The sequence below is a fragment of the Panthera tigris genome, chromosome A1 (assembly GCF_018350195.1).
Source record: "Panthera tigris isolate Pti1 chromosome A1, P.tigris_Pti1_mat1.1, whole genome shotgun sequence".
Classification (NCBI taxonomy): Eukaryota; Metazoa; Chordata; class Mammalia; order Carnivora; family Felidae; genus Panthera; species Panthera tigris.
The window spans coordinates 34,966,318-34,983,415 of NC_056660.1; the positions used below are offsets into that span (position 1 = coordinate 34,966,318).

The 17,098-nt window shown below is 39.1% G+C and overlaps 1 long non-coding RNA gene across 2 annotated transcripts in view; it reads right to left on the bottom strand.

Annotated features, from left to right (window-relative positions):
• The window catches only part of LOC102972853, a 59,301-nt gene that overhangs the window by 13,042 nt on the left and 29,161 nt on the right, over nt 1-17,098 (bottom strand). Inside the window, exon 1 of one of the 2 annotated variants that reach the window (XR_445468.3) lies at nt 4,222-4,372. The exons of the other annotated variant lie outside the window; for it this stretch is intronic. This is a non-coding gene — a long non-coding RNA (uncharacterized LOC102972853). Of the gene's footprint in view, nt 1-4,221; nt 4,373-17,098 lie in introns of those variants that run through there. 2 annotated transcript variants of the gene reach the window in all.

A 17,098-nucleotide genomic window follows, 5' to 3' on the forward strand; every position in this document is an offset into this window, starting at 1 on the left:
CAAAACATATGCCCTGGTAACTACATTCCAAGTGTGTAATAGCATAAAAAAAAGAGCATCAACTAGCTGACACAGAGCTGTGGGGGATGTTACGGATGTGATGTCAAGGATGAGGGAGAAACTCAACCAGTGACTACCTAGATTTTTCCAAACCCTTCACAGGACCCCAAGAGTATGAGCTTCTGCATTTCCCAGTCCAGAGTTTCTGATTTCTTTGCCATGATGATAGTAAGTACCAGGAAAGTTAGGTGGATATAAAATACTGAGATGATAAGATTTAGTAGAGTAGGAGTAGAAAGCACTGGAAGCCCTCTTGTCCATGGATTCCCATTAATTTATCTTAATATTCTTTCCATCAATTACATACCTTCTGGGGCAAAAATCTCCCAAATTACCCCCAGAATTTCCCCAAAGTGGAGGTAATTAGGTGCCCCACCCTCTTAAAAATTGACATGTTTGTTTCCTAATTATAATGCCATTAACATAAGATAAATGTCCTATGGCCAAGGCAACCAGGAAGAAGGTATCTTTCATCAACCGGACAACTCTGATCAAGAAGTTAGCTCCATTTGGTCAGTGTCTTTCTTGTTGCTGACTGCCCTCACACTTGGGTTAAAGTACCAGGTTTCCTCCCACAGTTGAGCAACCTCTTAGTCTTATCCCTTAGTCTTATCAGCCCAGATGACCTGTATAGATTTGTCTTTCTAACCCACACTGCTTTCTCAACATCTCCCCATTTTTAAGAATTTTCTAATATGTTATTTCCACGTGAAAGAAAGAAAGAAAGAAAGAAAGAAAGAAAGAAAGAAAGAAAGAAAGAAAGAAGGAAAGAAAAAGAAAGAAACCCATTGTTGACTTTTACTTCAAAATTTGCTTGGTTCACTTTTTTTCAGTTTGTGTAAGTGCTACTAGAATATGGTATCAGTTGAAGATAGTGATACTCTCCTTTAATATAATTCTCATTTTAAACTACATAAAACTTGACAAATCTTGAAATTTCTTCTTAATCTACACAGTGACATTCCCCTAAACTAACACAATTTCTGGACACAGAAGCACATCTTTTGACCACTGCAGCTATCTTTGCTCTTTTTTGTTGTTCTCTTGTTTCCTACTGGCAAAAAATATCTTGAAGTTTCTTCTAAGATGGGTTAATGTATCCTTAGGTGTCAGCTCAAATGTTGACATACCATGCTAACCAAAGGAGTCTTTTCTATATATCCTTACATCGTGAAGCTTCTACGTCTGTTTGTGCCTATACTATCCCCCTGATTGTCAGTTATTCAGAGTTACTATGTGAACACACAATAGAGAGAGAAGAGGGATTTTTAACTTCCAAATGCACTAGAATCAGATTGTGCCTTGGTTCAATTCCCTCCTAAGTCCCGCTTTATACAATAATATTTGACCTTAATAATCTAGTATGCACAACCCATGTGACATTCTGCGACACTGTCTACCTCTGGACCAGAGGCACTCCCACTACTAGTAGAGCACAAAATTAATGCAAAAGAAGCCACCCACATGTAGTTCCACAACTCAGCCATGACCACACACACACCACTCATCATAGGTAAGTGCACTCCCTATATTCACAAAGATTCTACACTGCAAAACAACATAGCTAAGGCACTGCCTGAATTTTCTTACGATACATCCTACTCTTTTTATTCCTTCAAGTAAAGGAAGTGTTTGCTGCCCTAGTTATTCAATTGTCACAGAAAACTAATGTGAATGTAAATGTATCCAGCCATGAAAAAAAAAAAAAAAGCCCAACAGCCACTGTAGATTATATATTAAGATGTGGGTTACATCAAGGCAGATTTTTTTCTGTAGGGACTTCATCCCCACAAATCCTCAAGCATACATAGTGTTCTACAACAGATTGCTCTGTCAGGGCTTCTGCCTCTGAATTCCAGGTGTGCTCGATTTTGCATCTGCTACTTCACAAATGCATCAGACTTGAACGACAAACCATATGGCTTCCCTTACTGGACCTACTTTTGATCACAAATACGCACAAATTACCAGTGCAGACGCTGTGCCACCTGAAAATGCCAAGAATGAATGGTGTTGAGTTGGGTGCACAGACATAACTCAACGTGAGCTTACAGCAGCCCTGAATGTACTGTCTGTTGCTTCCCCGCTGACCCTGATCTATGGTATCTGGATAACAAATGTGCACATTTAGAATATTCTGTTCAGTCACAGCTCTGTGCTGGGAATCAAACAAGTTACAAATAGCCCCAAGTCCAAATACAGTAGTGACACACAGTAATGGTGTCATTATCGGGCAATAATTCTATGCCTATCACTGACTCCCACTGGCAATAAAAATGATAGCCTGTAGCAAAGTGGCCACTAGCTGACACTAGCAAGGAGATAGCAAATTACATTTAGTCCTGCGATTATATCTTCAATTAGCTTTGTTGGTAAATGTGAGTCTGTGTGTGTGTGTGTCTGCGTGAAAGTCCTGATGATACAGCTTGAATGGATGTGTCTGGTCACTAGCTCCCTGGCAAAAAAAAACAAAAAAAACCTAAAAAAAAAAAAGAAAACAGGAGTGTTCACTTTTTTTAGGAACGTTTTCTGACATTTCCAGCTGATGAGTTAACATAAAGTGTGTTCTCACTGCACAGCACTTCCTTTTATATCACAGCCGTGGATCTCCAAACATTTCTTCGGGACAAGATGTTTCTTGAGAAGTGAACTCTCTGAAAGCTAAAAATACTGAAATGGTCCTATATAGTCTCTCAAGCAATGGAAACGTTTTCAGTGAGGAAGATCTGCTTACAATTTCCAAACAAGGAGAGAACAGAAAGTTTTTGATTCTGTATATTCATGGCGCCTTAAGAAAGATTTGTATGGGGATTGCTGTTATACTCCTTTTATCAAGAACTTATCATAAACACTGCTTGAGGTAGTCTTAGATTATAAAGATTTTCTTTTTCCAGGAAAACAAAAATTCATGCCGCCCCACTGGTGCTTTTATAATTTCCTTATTTACTTTACAAATCGTAAAATGTTGACAGAGTAAAAGTGTAAAAGACAATCGTAAATTAATGTTATCTCACAACATCCAAACCTATCTAATTTTATAATGATTAGAAAAGGTTACAGGGGCACCTGGGTGGCTCAGTCGGTTAAGCGTCCGACTTCGGCTCAGGTCATGATCTTGTGGTCTGTGAGTTCAAGCCCCGCGTCGGGCTCTGTGCTGACCGCTCAGAGCCCGGAGCCTGTTTCAGATTCCGTGTCTCCCTCTCTCTCTGACCCTCCCCCGTTCATGCTCTGTCTCTCTCTGTCTCAAAAATAAATAAACGTTAAAAAAAAAAAGAAAAGAAAAGGTTACAAACATTAAATACAAACAGGAGACCTAAAAGCTCCAAACTGGAATCAAAGCTAACATGAGTGGAAATGTTAGTGTGGTGATAATCTAAATTTCCAGTTCTATTTTTTTTTAAAGAATGAGGATTTTATTATTTTTTTATCAGTAGTATTATTTATCATTATTTAGAAAGACAGAGACAGAGAGAGACAGAGCACGAGCAGAGGAAGAGAGAAAGAGAATCCCAACCAGGCTCTGCGCCATCAGCACTGAGCCCAACACGGGGCTCAATCCCACAACTCTGGGACCATGACCTGAGCTGAAATCAAGAGTCAGATGCTCAACCTACTGAGCCACCCAGGTGTTCCTGTCTTTTGACTAGCATAGCAAGCTTAGTGCTAATCAAAGCAACAAATAACAAAGCACCAAAGTTTGCTCCGTTCATTTGGCTTTCTCTGTTCTCTTCACTTTCTGGTGGGTAGTGAAGTTGGCTGTATTTCAGTGTTATTTACTTACTTGTTATCAACTTAGGTAATGACTTCTATGGTCAAGAGCATCATATGCTTTCTTTCTTTTGGCCAATTGTATTGATTTCGTTTTTGTTTTTGTTTTTTTTTTCTCATTGGCAGATAAATTTAGCTTATGTAGCAGCAATTATCTAGAAGGAACCTTAATAAGATCCACAAGATATAAGGAACTTGCTTCAGCCTCCTGGCCTATCCTTAAAATCTGACTTGGAGACTATTTTTTTATTTATGGAAGACAAAAATCTCACTGGCCTCACACTGTTAATCTTGAATGTAATGTCACAATTTACAGTCTATAGGGATAACTTTAATAAGCACAGATCCTACCTTTATTGGAGGAGCTTAAATTTTAAAAAAATAGCCACTTACGTTTGAGGATCAATGACTTGAGATTCATGATTCCCATCCAGGTAAAGTTGTAAGGGCCAGCAGTCTAGGACTTCTGAAACTGGAAATCCACCAGAGGAAAGCACATAGAATATTTCTTTGTGTCAAGTTGAAGTTGTCTCAATATGAACTGATTGTATTTGATTGCTCCACCTCCTGCCAATTTATTAACTATCATTAATTATGTAGGAATAGACTAAACGGAATAGTACAGAATAGATTCTGAGCATATGATGACCAAAATAATGAGTTAAACCAAGAGTGAAGAAGAGAAATTTGCTGCCATATCCTTAATAACGGATATCATTAAAGTTATTACTATTAAGTTATTAGAATTTAATAAATGAGTATTTTCACCATATCTTAATATTGTCCCATTCCAAAATTGCTAAATTTACCATTTATTTCCCTGGGCAGATGAATTTTCTCTCTATTCACATGGCTGTTTAATAATTCCTTCTAGCAAAGAGCTGGAGAATCATAAACATTATGCAGCTTCTAACATAATTGACTCTCTTATTTCTAAATTATAAGAGACATTATCTTATGCAGGTTTTGACCTTCATGAAATTGAAATGATGCTGTATATCTTTGGCATTCTCAATGGATATATCCTTAGAACTCTACAATCATCACAATTATAAACTCCATTAATTGAGATACAGATGCTGGGCATCTGGATAGCTTTCCTCACCAATAAATCGAATTCATCTGATTTCTAGCCCAGTAGCCATATGAATGAAAATATAATGGTGTTCTCAAGTGGTATATCACTTAGTGTCTTCAGGAAGTAGATATGTTTTTCCTCATTCTACTTATGGACATTTGGATCCCTCAAGGAATGTGAGAACCATACATTCTTAACTTTCTAAAGCTAACAATCACAAAAGTCCTAAATCTTATTATGCTTTTGGTAGGAGCAAATACATTCTTAATGTTAAAGTAATAATAACTTAAACCTGCTGTTATGTTGCAGTAGATATTAAGTTTTACGCATATCCACTGAAAATCAAAGCGTAACCCTTCATGTTTCACATATGAGTGTATGTATCCATGTGACATTTTTATACATTGCTTTAGAATATTTTCAAATAGTTTATAAAGTAAGAGGTGGGTGAGGTTCAGCTGTAAGTTATAGTGAACTAGAATGCAGTAGTAAACAAGGTGACACCTAATTTTACCTAGAAAGACAAAGTTAAAGGTAACAAAGCGAAAATAATCAGATGATCATTAAGAAATATAAAGGAAGAATTTAAGTATAATTATGTTCTGATAAGGCAATCAGATAATAAAAACAGGTTTATAAAAGATAAAAGATAAAGAACATGACACAAAAATCAATGCATTTACAATTTCAGCCACCTACTGTTTGACTAACTGGGCTGCATCAATGAGAATCCAGCCCTTCCAATGTGGAAGTACCATAATTCAGAGTTCCGAGACCAATAATTGTTCTTATGCGAAGACTGCTAGGTATCCAATAGCTATTTTCTTCTTCTTCCTTAATATGTCCTCCTTCCAATTTCTGCTCATGCAGAATATGTCACCTTTCTACCTTCTCTTGTAGCTAGGTGTGACCAGGGACCTAAGTTTACACAGTGGGATACAAGCATAAATCAAATGGCAGTTTTTTAATGCTTTTTCATTTTTTTAATTTTTTTTAGTGTTTATTTATTTTTGAGAGACAGAGACACAGCACAAGTGGGGTAGGGACAGAGAGAGAGAGGGAAATACAGAATCGGAAGTAGGCTCCAGGCTCCCAGCTGTCAGCACAGAGCCTGATGTGGGGCTCAAACCCACGAAACCGTAAGATCATGACCTGAGCCGAAGTCAGACACTTAACCGACTGAGCCACCCAGGGGCCCCTAATGCTTTTTTAAAGAGTCAGCTAATGTCCACCTTTTACTCTGTATCTGCTTCTTCTTGATGTTGTTTGGAATGTGGTAGTTTGATGACAGAAGCTAGACTGACCATTCTGTATCATAAGGTGACCTTAATAATGGAAGACACAAACGGTAGAACAGAACAGAAGAGATCTGAGTCCTGGCACCATAGCACCCTTGAACTATCTACCTCTAGACTTTTATGTGAAAACAAATATATTTTCATCTTGTCCAAGCCACTGTTAATTTTTCTTCTATTCTGTTTTGTTTGTTTTACCTGTAAGAGCTGAACCTAATCTTTTCCGCAGTGTGCTGATAACCATGACCCTTGAAATTGTTGATAATTACTTATTTGGATAATGGTCTCAAGCAAGTACATGGAGCTTGATGAGGAAAAAGAAGCCAGGCTTACAAAATTGGCTTTATCATCAGTAGCTCTGCCTTCTATAGGAAATACATCTACCAGCCTATACTTATATGCTCTCTCTCCCAGTGACTAATTCTGGTAAGAAACTCATCTGCACCGACTACTATTATCTATTGGGTGGAATTAACATGGGGAGGGGCTCTATTCATTCATGGCCCAGTTTCTTGGCTCTGTCTGCCTGAAAACAATGAACATTTATCTCAACCTCTAGTCTCCTAAGAAAGAATAAGGTAAGTCACTGTCCCCCCATCCTCTACCCTCTTGTAACTGGATAGATTAATTCAAGACAACAGGAATGAAAAAGGAAGACCTGTTTTGGCCTCTGGGCCAGGCCCAATTCTGCAATTGAGCTATAAACTATGAATGGACAGTCCCGTTAATCCCCATCCTGCCCTGTTGTGACTGTTAGCAACTCAGGTAGAGCCTTAAGTAGAAGAGGAGTGAGTGGTGAGACTACCCTAGATGTGATATTCTGAACTTGTCCACAGTATATTACTGCAAGGTCACATCAGGAACATAAGTTGCCCTTAATTCTCAAGTTCTATATATTTGTCCATTTTAAGTAATTGCGATTCTATAAAAATTCTGTCAAAATCCTATGTTCTTTTCTCTTCTTCTTATTTGGGTCAGTGCATTATATATATTATATTATATATATATAGTTTATATATATATACTATATATACACATATATATGTATATATACACACATATATGTATATATAGTATATATATATAAACTATATATATATACTATATATATATTTATATATATATATAAAATAATACTCAAATGCAGCACTGCTCTATATATTAGAGATCTGAGCTTGAGAACAAGCACCACAAAATAGTACCACTTTCAATCCCCTGAGCAGTATCTTCCATAATATCAGTAGGAATGTAATGCCCAAGGAAACATAAGTTACACTCGTGTTCAATGGTTCCTTGGAAACGTAGATACCAAACTTGAGATATTCCTAAGAAAGGTGCCAGGGAATAAGTCTTACGCAGCTGAGAGCAGTTAGGTGTCATCACCACCAGTAGATGCAGGATGGGGTGGTCTGTACAATTGCAACAGTCTCATGCCAAGCTACACTGGATTCTGACACAAAAGGAAAAAAAACCACTTATCCTGGGGCTGCCTTTACAGAAAATTCTGATATTTTATTCAATGTGGATTTTTTTGTACTACTTTTGATTTAAAAATTTCTTTGGAATATTATGTCACTCAAGTGCTGAGTTCATTAGCTCCTCCCTAAATTTGGCACCCAAGACAAAAACGTATGAGGAGAAGTAAAATGTTCCCAGGGGTCTCAGCGCTAGCCCTGGCTCTGCATTTCAGAGTCTAGCACTGGCTCTTTATGTGTCTTCTGCCAAATTCATCTGCATTTCTGGACCTTAGAACATGTAATACCAGCAGATGCTTCTTTGCTTCATGTTATTATTTGATCATCGGGAAAGCCCATACCATGCATGATCTCTGAAAAGCTGGCATTAAATATCATCAAAGCAATTTTGTTGCTGTCCTCAAAAATACGAGCCCCTACCTTCCCTGGGCAGGTTCATAAAAGAGTTGGCCAAACCATCCCTGAGGTAAGAGCCACACACACAGGCCAAAGAGCTTCAAATCAGGTGAACCGAAAATTGTGAACCCCCTTTGGAGGGATTTTTCCCTTCCTTTTAAAAGGAAGCTACACAAGACTACTAAAACCTACAGATATTTAATAAACCAGCATCTGTGCTTTTCCTGCTTCAAATTACACAGCATCATCCTAGTGCCAGTCCAGAGCTGCTTCCATGCACCGATGCTTACGGCACAGCCATAACAAAAGCCTAGACTGACACTTTTCTTTGCCTCTAGCAACTGCTCAATGTTCTGTTTTATTTTATTTGGCTTTATTATTTGGCTTTTGGTTGGCCACCCAAAACGACCAGCCTGCAGCGACCGCAAACGTGGTTTCTTTCCACGAGACCCGCAAGACCATTCTATCTATCCTTATCCCCCTTGCCTTGCAGGGGACACAAAGATGGGGCAAACCCCTTTCAGGGAGCTACACACAGACACACACTGACATGTACTTTTTGATGTACATTTTCGACATGCACAGATACTGTCCGGAGTGTTGAGATTGGTGGCAAAGAACAACAGGTATCTTCAGGGATAAAAGCATTACCTAAATGTAAGATTTTGTCAGGTAATGACCTCACAATTTTCAAAGTATTTCACAATTGCTGCCTGGTGGTGATTATAGGGTAGGGCTCAGTGTGCTTAGCAGAAAGGTCCAGATTAGGCCTGTGAGGGAGGTAAGGTGTCTGGCAGGACTGACATGCAATGAAAGATTATAAAAACCTGGTTTCTCCAGCCTGACAATGAGCATAGTTAGAAAGGAACTTAATTGCACCATTTAAGATTAGGAAAGGTACAGGGGGAACAAAGTTATCAATTCTAGGCTTAAAATGCCATTGCACAATATGAGAATAAGTACTTATATGAATGGCGCAGTAAGAAAATTTAAAAACCAATAAAATGAAATACTTCTGCACACAGTGGAAATCAGTGCTGCAGGAGATCAGAGAGTCAAATGCAGGAGCTGTATTTTAAAAGGAGGCTGAATAATTTTATGACCACTATAAAAGAGGAGACAGGCTTAAATTGCTGCAGGAGGTTAGGAAATGAGGAAAAACTTCATAACTACAAAGGTAGCAAGACCCGGGTGTGGGCATAATCAGAGTATTTTGATTTGCCACATTTTTTGTAGCTTTACCAGGATTTGCCACTCCTATTAGCCAGCCCCAAGATCTGCTCAACCTTTAAGCCCACGACCTTTTGTTTTGTTCGGTGTTGCCCTACGATCTTTTGTCTTTCACATTTATAACATTACCAAGGCATTTATCATGAACTCTCTGGTGATCCCTTCTTTGGAATTCATGCCCACCAAAGTGATTGGCCAGATGCTGTTTACTTTGCACGCAGATTCTTGAAACCTGCTCTATGCCTTCAATCCATCCTCCACTTCAAATCACATTATAGCCCCGAGGAGTTAACTGGGAGCAGACTCCAAACTGCACACAGAAATTCCATTAGATTTCAAATCAGTTGCCTTAACCTCTTACGCACTGTAGACCACAATAATCCATCAGACCACGCTGGTTTAACCACATTCTACCTCTCCCTAATAGCCACCAATAAGCCTCTAGATAAATTGGGATTTTCATTCTGTTGACTGTTGATTGCTTCACACTCCCTACTGGATCATTTCTTGGCCAGTGGCACCCCAAAATAATCCCTTGCATTTGTGTTGCATTTCAGAAGCTACAGTATATTTCTATAACCATATCATTTGATAATAACAGAAGCTCACTACAAAATCAGGGTAGGCCATATAGTAATACCTCCTTTTGAAAAATGACAAACCAAGTCTTACTTCTGCTCAAGTGCTCGCATCTTGTCATTCCTGGTCCCTTTCAATACGAAAGATGATTTATGTACAGCTAAGCAAGTTGGTCATTTTATTTATAAATCTCCCCCTGCCTCTGCCACTTCATTTAAATATTCTACCACATTGAGAAGGAACTGCCTTTTTTTTCCCTAATAGTTTTAGCCCCCAGAATGCTACTTACTCCACAAAAACAACCTTCATTCTCCTAAAATTATCTCACACCCTAGGCAATGATCCCCAATACATACATTTCTCTAGGGCTATTTTCCAAGTCTTCTGAAAAAGTATGTTTGCATCCATAAGATACTCAGGAATAAAGTGAATAACACCCACAGTGTTGTTCATTTTATATGCCTCACAGATTCAGGAACATCGTCCATGAGTGTTCATACTTTCATTCATTTATTTGATAAATATTTGAGTACTTCCTATGTGCCAAGACACTGAGGATATGTAGCAGAGGATAAAATAGACTAACAATCTTGCCTGTGTTGAGCTTAGATTCTATCAGGAAGACAGACAGTATATCCAGTAACTAAGAAATTTATGGAATTGTTAGACAGTCTAAAAAGATATAAATTTGGTTAAGAAGGAAAAAAGTGTGGGGATGGAGGCAAGGAGTTGAAATTTAGATTAAATGGGTAGATAAGCCTTCAACTGAGATGACTTTTGAGTAAAAACCTGAATGAAGCAAAAGAGCTAGTTATCTGGATACCTGTAAGACCATTCCAGATAAAGGAACAGCAAGTGCAAAGGCCCTGAGGTGGAGCTGTCTCTATGTGTCTCAAGCAAAAACAAAGAAGTCTGTGTGGTCAGAATGGAATGGATGAGGGCAAAGGTGGTAGAACATAAAGTCAGAGAGGTATAGTTGACAATACATGGCCTAGTAAAAGATAAGAGAACCATGCGAGCAGAAAATGATATGAACTAAGTCACACTTCCCAATATCTCTATCTGCTATGTTGGAAACAGACCAAAAAGGGTAAGAGCCAAAGCAGGAAAATCAGGAGTCTACTGCATTAATTTAGGCACATCATTCAGGTGTTGTAGTGGAGATGGTAAGAATGGGATAAATTTAGAAAATATTTTGAAGGCAAAGTCAGTAGAATTTGGACAAGTCATATGTGGAATGCTAGAAAATGAGACGGGTCAATGATAACACCAAAATTTTGGCTAGAATAAGTACATAGATGAATTTTCCATTAGTAAAGATATGGAAAACAACTGTAAGAACAGATTTGGAGGTGGGGTGGGGGGGATGTGAGCAGATCTATTTGGGAAATGTTGAGTATGTTATATCTGTTAGACATCCCCATGGAACATCAGGTAAGGATCGTATATATGGAATATTTGGATGCACTTGGATATTGAAGTTCAGAGAAGGGGTCCAGGCATGAGACATAAATATGACATCATATGCATGTAGATGGTATTTTAAAACATGAATTAGATGATATCCTTTCGGGAACAGGGAAAATTAATAGAAAAGAGAAAAAGTTTAAGGAGTGATCCCTGGCACACTCCAATGTTTAGAAATTGTAGACATGAAGGGCATGGTAGTTCTGTGCCTCTAAAATTAAAAGGAGGGGCGCCTGGGTGGCTCAGTCGGTTAAGCGGCCGACTTCGGCTCAGGTCATGATCTCACGGTCCGTGAGTTCGAGCCCCGCGTCGGGCTCTGTGCTGACAGCTCAGAGCCTGGAGCCGGTTTCGGATTCTGTGTCTCCCTCTCTCTGCCCCTCCCCTGTTCATGCTCTGTCTCTCTCTGTCTCAAAAATAAATAAACATTAAAAATTAAAAAAAATAAAAAAAATAAAAGGAAAAGGAAAACTAGGTAAATGTGATGTCTTGGAAGTCAAATGAAGAAAATATATCAAGGACAGAGCGGGTATCTACGTCAAATGCTTCTGATTACTCTAGTGAGATGAGATATAGAAATAATCTTTAGATTAAGCCATAAGAAAACCATAGGTGACCCTGATAAGACCAGTTTCAGCGGTACAGTGGGAATTTAAAGATGATTTGAGTGGGTTAAGAAGAGAGTGGAGTAATTAGAAACAGCAAGTCAGTGAGCATAGATAACTCTCTGAAGAGTTTGAGAGATCTAATATCTAGAGGAGAAACCAGAGTCATGAGGTATTTTTGTTTTTGGTTTTGTTTTTTTTTTTTTAATATTGGAAAAATAACAACACAATTACAAGCTAATGAGAATAATCCAACAGAGGGGGATAGGTGAGCTACAAAAAAAAAAAAAAAAAAAGAGGTGGGGGAGAGTTGCTGAAATGTCTCTGAGTAGGGGAGACAGCATGGGGTCTAATCACTCAAGGAGTATTTGGTCTTCTCCAGGAATATCATTTATTTACAGTCAAAGAAAAGCAGGGAGAGTATACGGGTTAAGATGAAGACAGATGATTAGAACATGTGGAGGTTTCTTCTGATTACTTTTATTTTACCAGGGAAGTAGAAAGCAGGGTTGTTAGGTGAGAGTTAGGAAGGGGTGTGGGGGGGAGTGCTCAGAAGGAATGAAAGAGAGGAAGTATGTGCACTAATCTAGGAACCCGGGAGAACGTGTAGATTGGTAGGATGCCTGGTAGCATTAAGGTCTACCTTGAAAGTAATGATTATGTGTTTAAAATGAAACCAGTCATCAGTGATTGGGCATTTTGTCTCACATATATTAGACTGGATTCAATCACAGAAATACTCTGAAAGCTTGTTTTAACCAAGATTATGATTTAGCCCAGTATGATTTAGCCCAGTATAACAAAGGGAAAGGGGGCAAAGGAGTTGAGAGTATTTGCAAGTGAATGAGTACAATGATGGGCCATATATAGATTTTTTTTAAGTTTTTATTTATTTATTTTGAAAGGAGAGAGCACATGCACATGCAAGCAGGGGAGGGAGAGAGAGAGAGAAAGAGAATCCCAAGCAGGCTCCCACTGGGAGTGTGGAGCCCAACGTGGGGCTCAATCTCACGAACACTGAGATCATGACCTGAGCCAAAATCAAGAGTCAGATGCTTAACTAACTGACTGAGCCACCCAGGTGCCCCAGGACTATATATTTTAAACTAGACAAGGGATTAAGAGAGGAGGTTAGGGATTTAGGGCTAGTGAAAAGGTAGTGGAGGGAGGTTTGAAAAATTGTTGCAGTTGCCGTACAGGTATCCCTTGCTTTCTGAAAGTTCCTGTTACTCCACTTCACTTTGTTGAAAGACCTACAGAAGTGCCTGTCTCGTGAACTGAAAGAAATCCAAGATGATTATTACTTTTATGAGAAAAAATAAAAACCACAGTTTTGCAGCGAGCAGTTACTGAGGCAGCACACGCAGAGCAGTGACAACGGCAGGGCCATGCGCCTTCCCCAGGAGCTACACTCAGCATCTCAGCCTCAAGCCACCATAGCTTTGAACTGTGTCTGTGAGCATCTGTGCTTTTTCGATTTATTTTGTGCGTCTGTTAGCAAGATGTGTCCTAAGGTATTGGAAAAGCCGAAGAGAGGGTTTTTTTTTTTTTTTTTTTTTTTTTTTTGGGTCTTGCAACACTCAAAAACGTTTCCATATAAATGAATGGCAATTGCTTCTTTGCTTTATGCCATTTGGCTTATGAAAGGTTTCATAGGAATGCTCTTTCAGATAATAGGGAAGCCTGTAATTGAGGGAGTAAACTGGGGAGATAGGGATGGGGTGGTAAGCAGTTAATGGGATGTTTGAAATCGAGATAACAGATGTGTATGGGTAATGAAGTGATCACATTATAGTCAGAGGAGTGGTTGACTGAGGTCCAGTGAGGCAAAGAAACAGAGAGTACAGAATACTGGAGAGATCATATACCTGGATTTGAAACCACCAAGAATGTGACAGGAATGGTATTGGTGTGAGGGACAGTGAGCTAAAATCTTCAAGAGGTGAGGTGCATTATTCAAAGGGATGGATGGGGCAGTGGATGGTTGCAACAAAATGTGTACGAATGATACTGTACTCTGATGATGGAGGGTAAAAGTTGAATATTTTTAAGGAAGAGGAGGGTAGAAAGAATGATCTAGAAATGATAAGAAGGAGTAAGCAACCTGCCGAACATGCTTTTATCCCTTTCTACAAGGAACATAGGAGAGGAAAGTGCCATATTTGAGGGACCTCCACAGGAAGTAATGCCAGGCTTTAGTTAGACAAGAAAAGTGAAAAGAACTTCCAAGGAAGAGGTTTAAGACATAGGGAGGTTTTTAGCTGATTGAACTTTTTTCCAGAAGAAATTAATAAGGTTCGGGAGATAAGAAGTGAGGCAATGGGGATGAGAGTCTGGAATCATTTGAAATTCCTGGGCCTCTTTTAGTAAGTGACCTGAATAGGAGTAAAGGGCATGGTAAGAGGAGTCCTCATGGGTCATGAGCTCTCTCCTCCTTTAAGAGTGGGTTCTTATTCAGAGGCACCTGGGTGGCTCAGTCGGGTGAGCATCCGACTTCAGCTCAGGTCATGATCTCCTGGTGGCTCCTGAGTTTGAGCCCCACATCAGGCTCTGTGCCATCAGCACAGAGCCCACTTCAGATCCTCTGTCCCCCCCTCTCTCTGCCCATCTCTGCGTGAACTCTCTCTCTCAAGAATAAATACAACCTTTAAAAGTAAAAAAGAGTGGGTTGTTATTCAGATGAGTGAGCTCTTACTCAGGAGCTTGAAGAGTTCCAGACTCCTAGTGATGGAAACATGGACATGGCAGAGGGACAGCCTTACCCTTAGGGCACAGCTATTCTCCTCAACCCTGGTGCTGTGGGCCTGTGGAGCTGAGGCTGTCCCTAGTGTTCTTGCCCTTCTGGACTTCTGTCAACAAGGCTCCTAGGCTGCTGAGACTGCAAAGGCAATAGTGATTGTTCCCACTGGTCTCCACCTCTCTCTACAGTGGTAGCCAACATTGTCCATAGAAAGTGAAATAGCTTTGGGAGAGTTTTACAGAAACCCCTAACTATGTGTATCTGTTCTGTTCAATAGGGTATATGAAATATTTACCAAAAACAATTCTGGAAGGCAGGCATATCAAGAGGCCTATAGCCAATGACACAGATGAATTCTGACTCCTACCCTGATGTAGCTGTTTTGCTTTGGTGATTAAAATGTTTCCTGAGTATTAATACATCAAGATCAACCCAAGAAAACTGGGGGATGGTAGTAAACTCCAAAATGTCTCCTAGATAGGATTGCTAAATAAAATACATAATGGCCAATTAAATTTGGATTTTAGATAAACTGTGAATATTTTTTTAGTATAAGTATGTCCCATGCAATATTTTTATTCATTGCATTTTTATTTGTTATATTTGACAACCCTACTCCAAAGGAATTTTACAAAATTAATAGAGGTTTATGAATAGCTAAACTTGGTCTGTCTTAAAGTTACAAACTTCAAATGAATACGCCTCAGAAATAATGGAAAAGTTTTAAAGCCTCCTTCCCCCAAATTACCCATTCTAGGGTCCCCATGTCACCAACTGAGTTTGGAAAGATACATGCAAAGCTGAAATAAGTCAATAGTCACCTAAGTTATTCCCTCTCTGCTTTGCCCCCAGGCACTCCATAATTCCCTATGTCTCCACAATTTCAAGTGATGGTTTAGAGAATGGAGAAACAAGCATTACGAGAGATTGGCTCTCACAACCATTAGAACGTGGTGTGAGTGAGAGTCCAGGGGAATGGGACAAAAAAGAAACACCCTTAGGAATGGGACAAAAAAGAAACATTATCCCTAGGATAATACCCCCTTCTTGCTATAAGCCTTTCATAGCACTGGCCTCCCCTGTGGGGTCTTTGGCTTAGCCTTGGATAAATAAATATTCTACACCTTTTTACCCTAAATAGTTTTTAAGAAAAAAGAAAGATGAAAGAAATCTTTCCTAATGAATGTTTTAGAATTCCCAGTTCAGGGGCACCTGAATGGCTCAATCGGTCATGCACCCAATTTTGGCTCATACCATGATCTCACGGTTCGTGGATTCGAGCCCCATGTTGGGCTCTGTGCTGACAGCTCAGAGCCTGGAGCCTGCTTCCAATTCTCTCTCTCTCTCTCTCTCTCTCTCTCTCTCTCTCTCTCTCTCTCTCTGCCTCTCCCCTGCTTGTGCTCTGTCTCTCAAAAATAAATAAACACTAAAAAAAATTAAAATTCCCAATTTAAATGTAGAGAATCTGGAACAGCACAGTAAGCCTGCCATTTGTATTCTATTTACTTAGAGCAAAGATGATGTTCCCTAATTATTGAAGGTCAGCTGTTACCAGAGCACAGCCTGTGTCATGCTACCTAATGGTGAAAGTCATATGGTAGCTGAAACATGAAAGAAACGCAGTATATTAAAGTCTGCTATCAATTCAGTAGGGAAGAGCCAGCTGGATAAATCAGAATAGACTTCAGATAATCACTATATATGAACCTGAAAATTTATCCACATCCCTATCTCAAAAGCTAACACATTTCATGCTCTTTCTCATATTTAAATCTAGATAAGTGAATTTCCAATATCCTTTGAGGATGCAGCTGTTGTTTAACACTGTGATTTCATATTTATACAGCTCTTCTCATCATAGGATCTTAGACCATTTTACCAGCATAATTCAGTATTAATAATCATAAAAAAACAATAATTTCAGCTACATTATTCTACTGGGCACCTAGTCAGGAACACATTTATTTTCCTGGGCATTTGGAAGTTCCTGCTTTATCCTCAAGGAGAAAAAGCAGCCAAATCTTCTGATCCCCCAGAGGAAAATAAAAAATAATTAAGGCCAGCCAACAGGACAAAAGAATGATGTTTTCAAACAAACTCTGCTTGTGGGAACCACTAGAAAACCATTTTATATGTTCCAGGAAAGAAGAAATTGGTTTGGCGATGTGGTGAAAATTTTGACAATATGTATACAGGAAAGGAAACCAATTCTTGTATAGATTAGGCTTAGATAAATTTGTATTTTTAAAGTAATGTGGTAACTCCCCCAAATGTGACTATTAAAAATTAACTTAGAAATGTGTTTTCCATGTGAATAAATTATTAAAGTCCGCCTCCTCTATGAGCCCTGCACCTAGAATATTCTATTCTCTCCCTGTACTCTAAGATCTTACCCTGCCCAACAATAT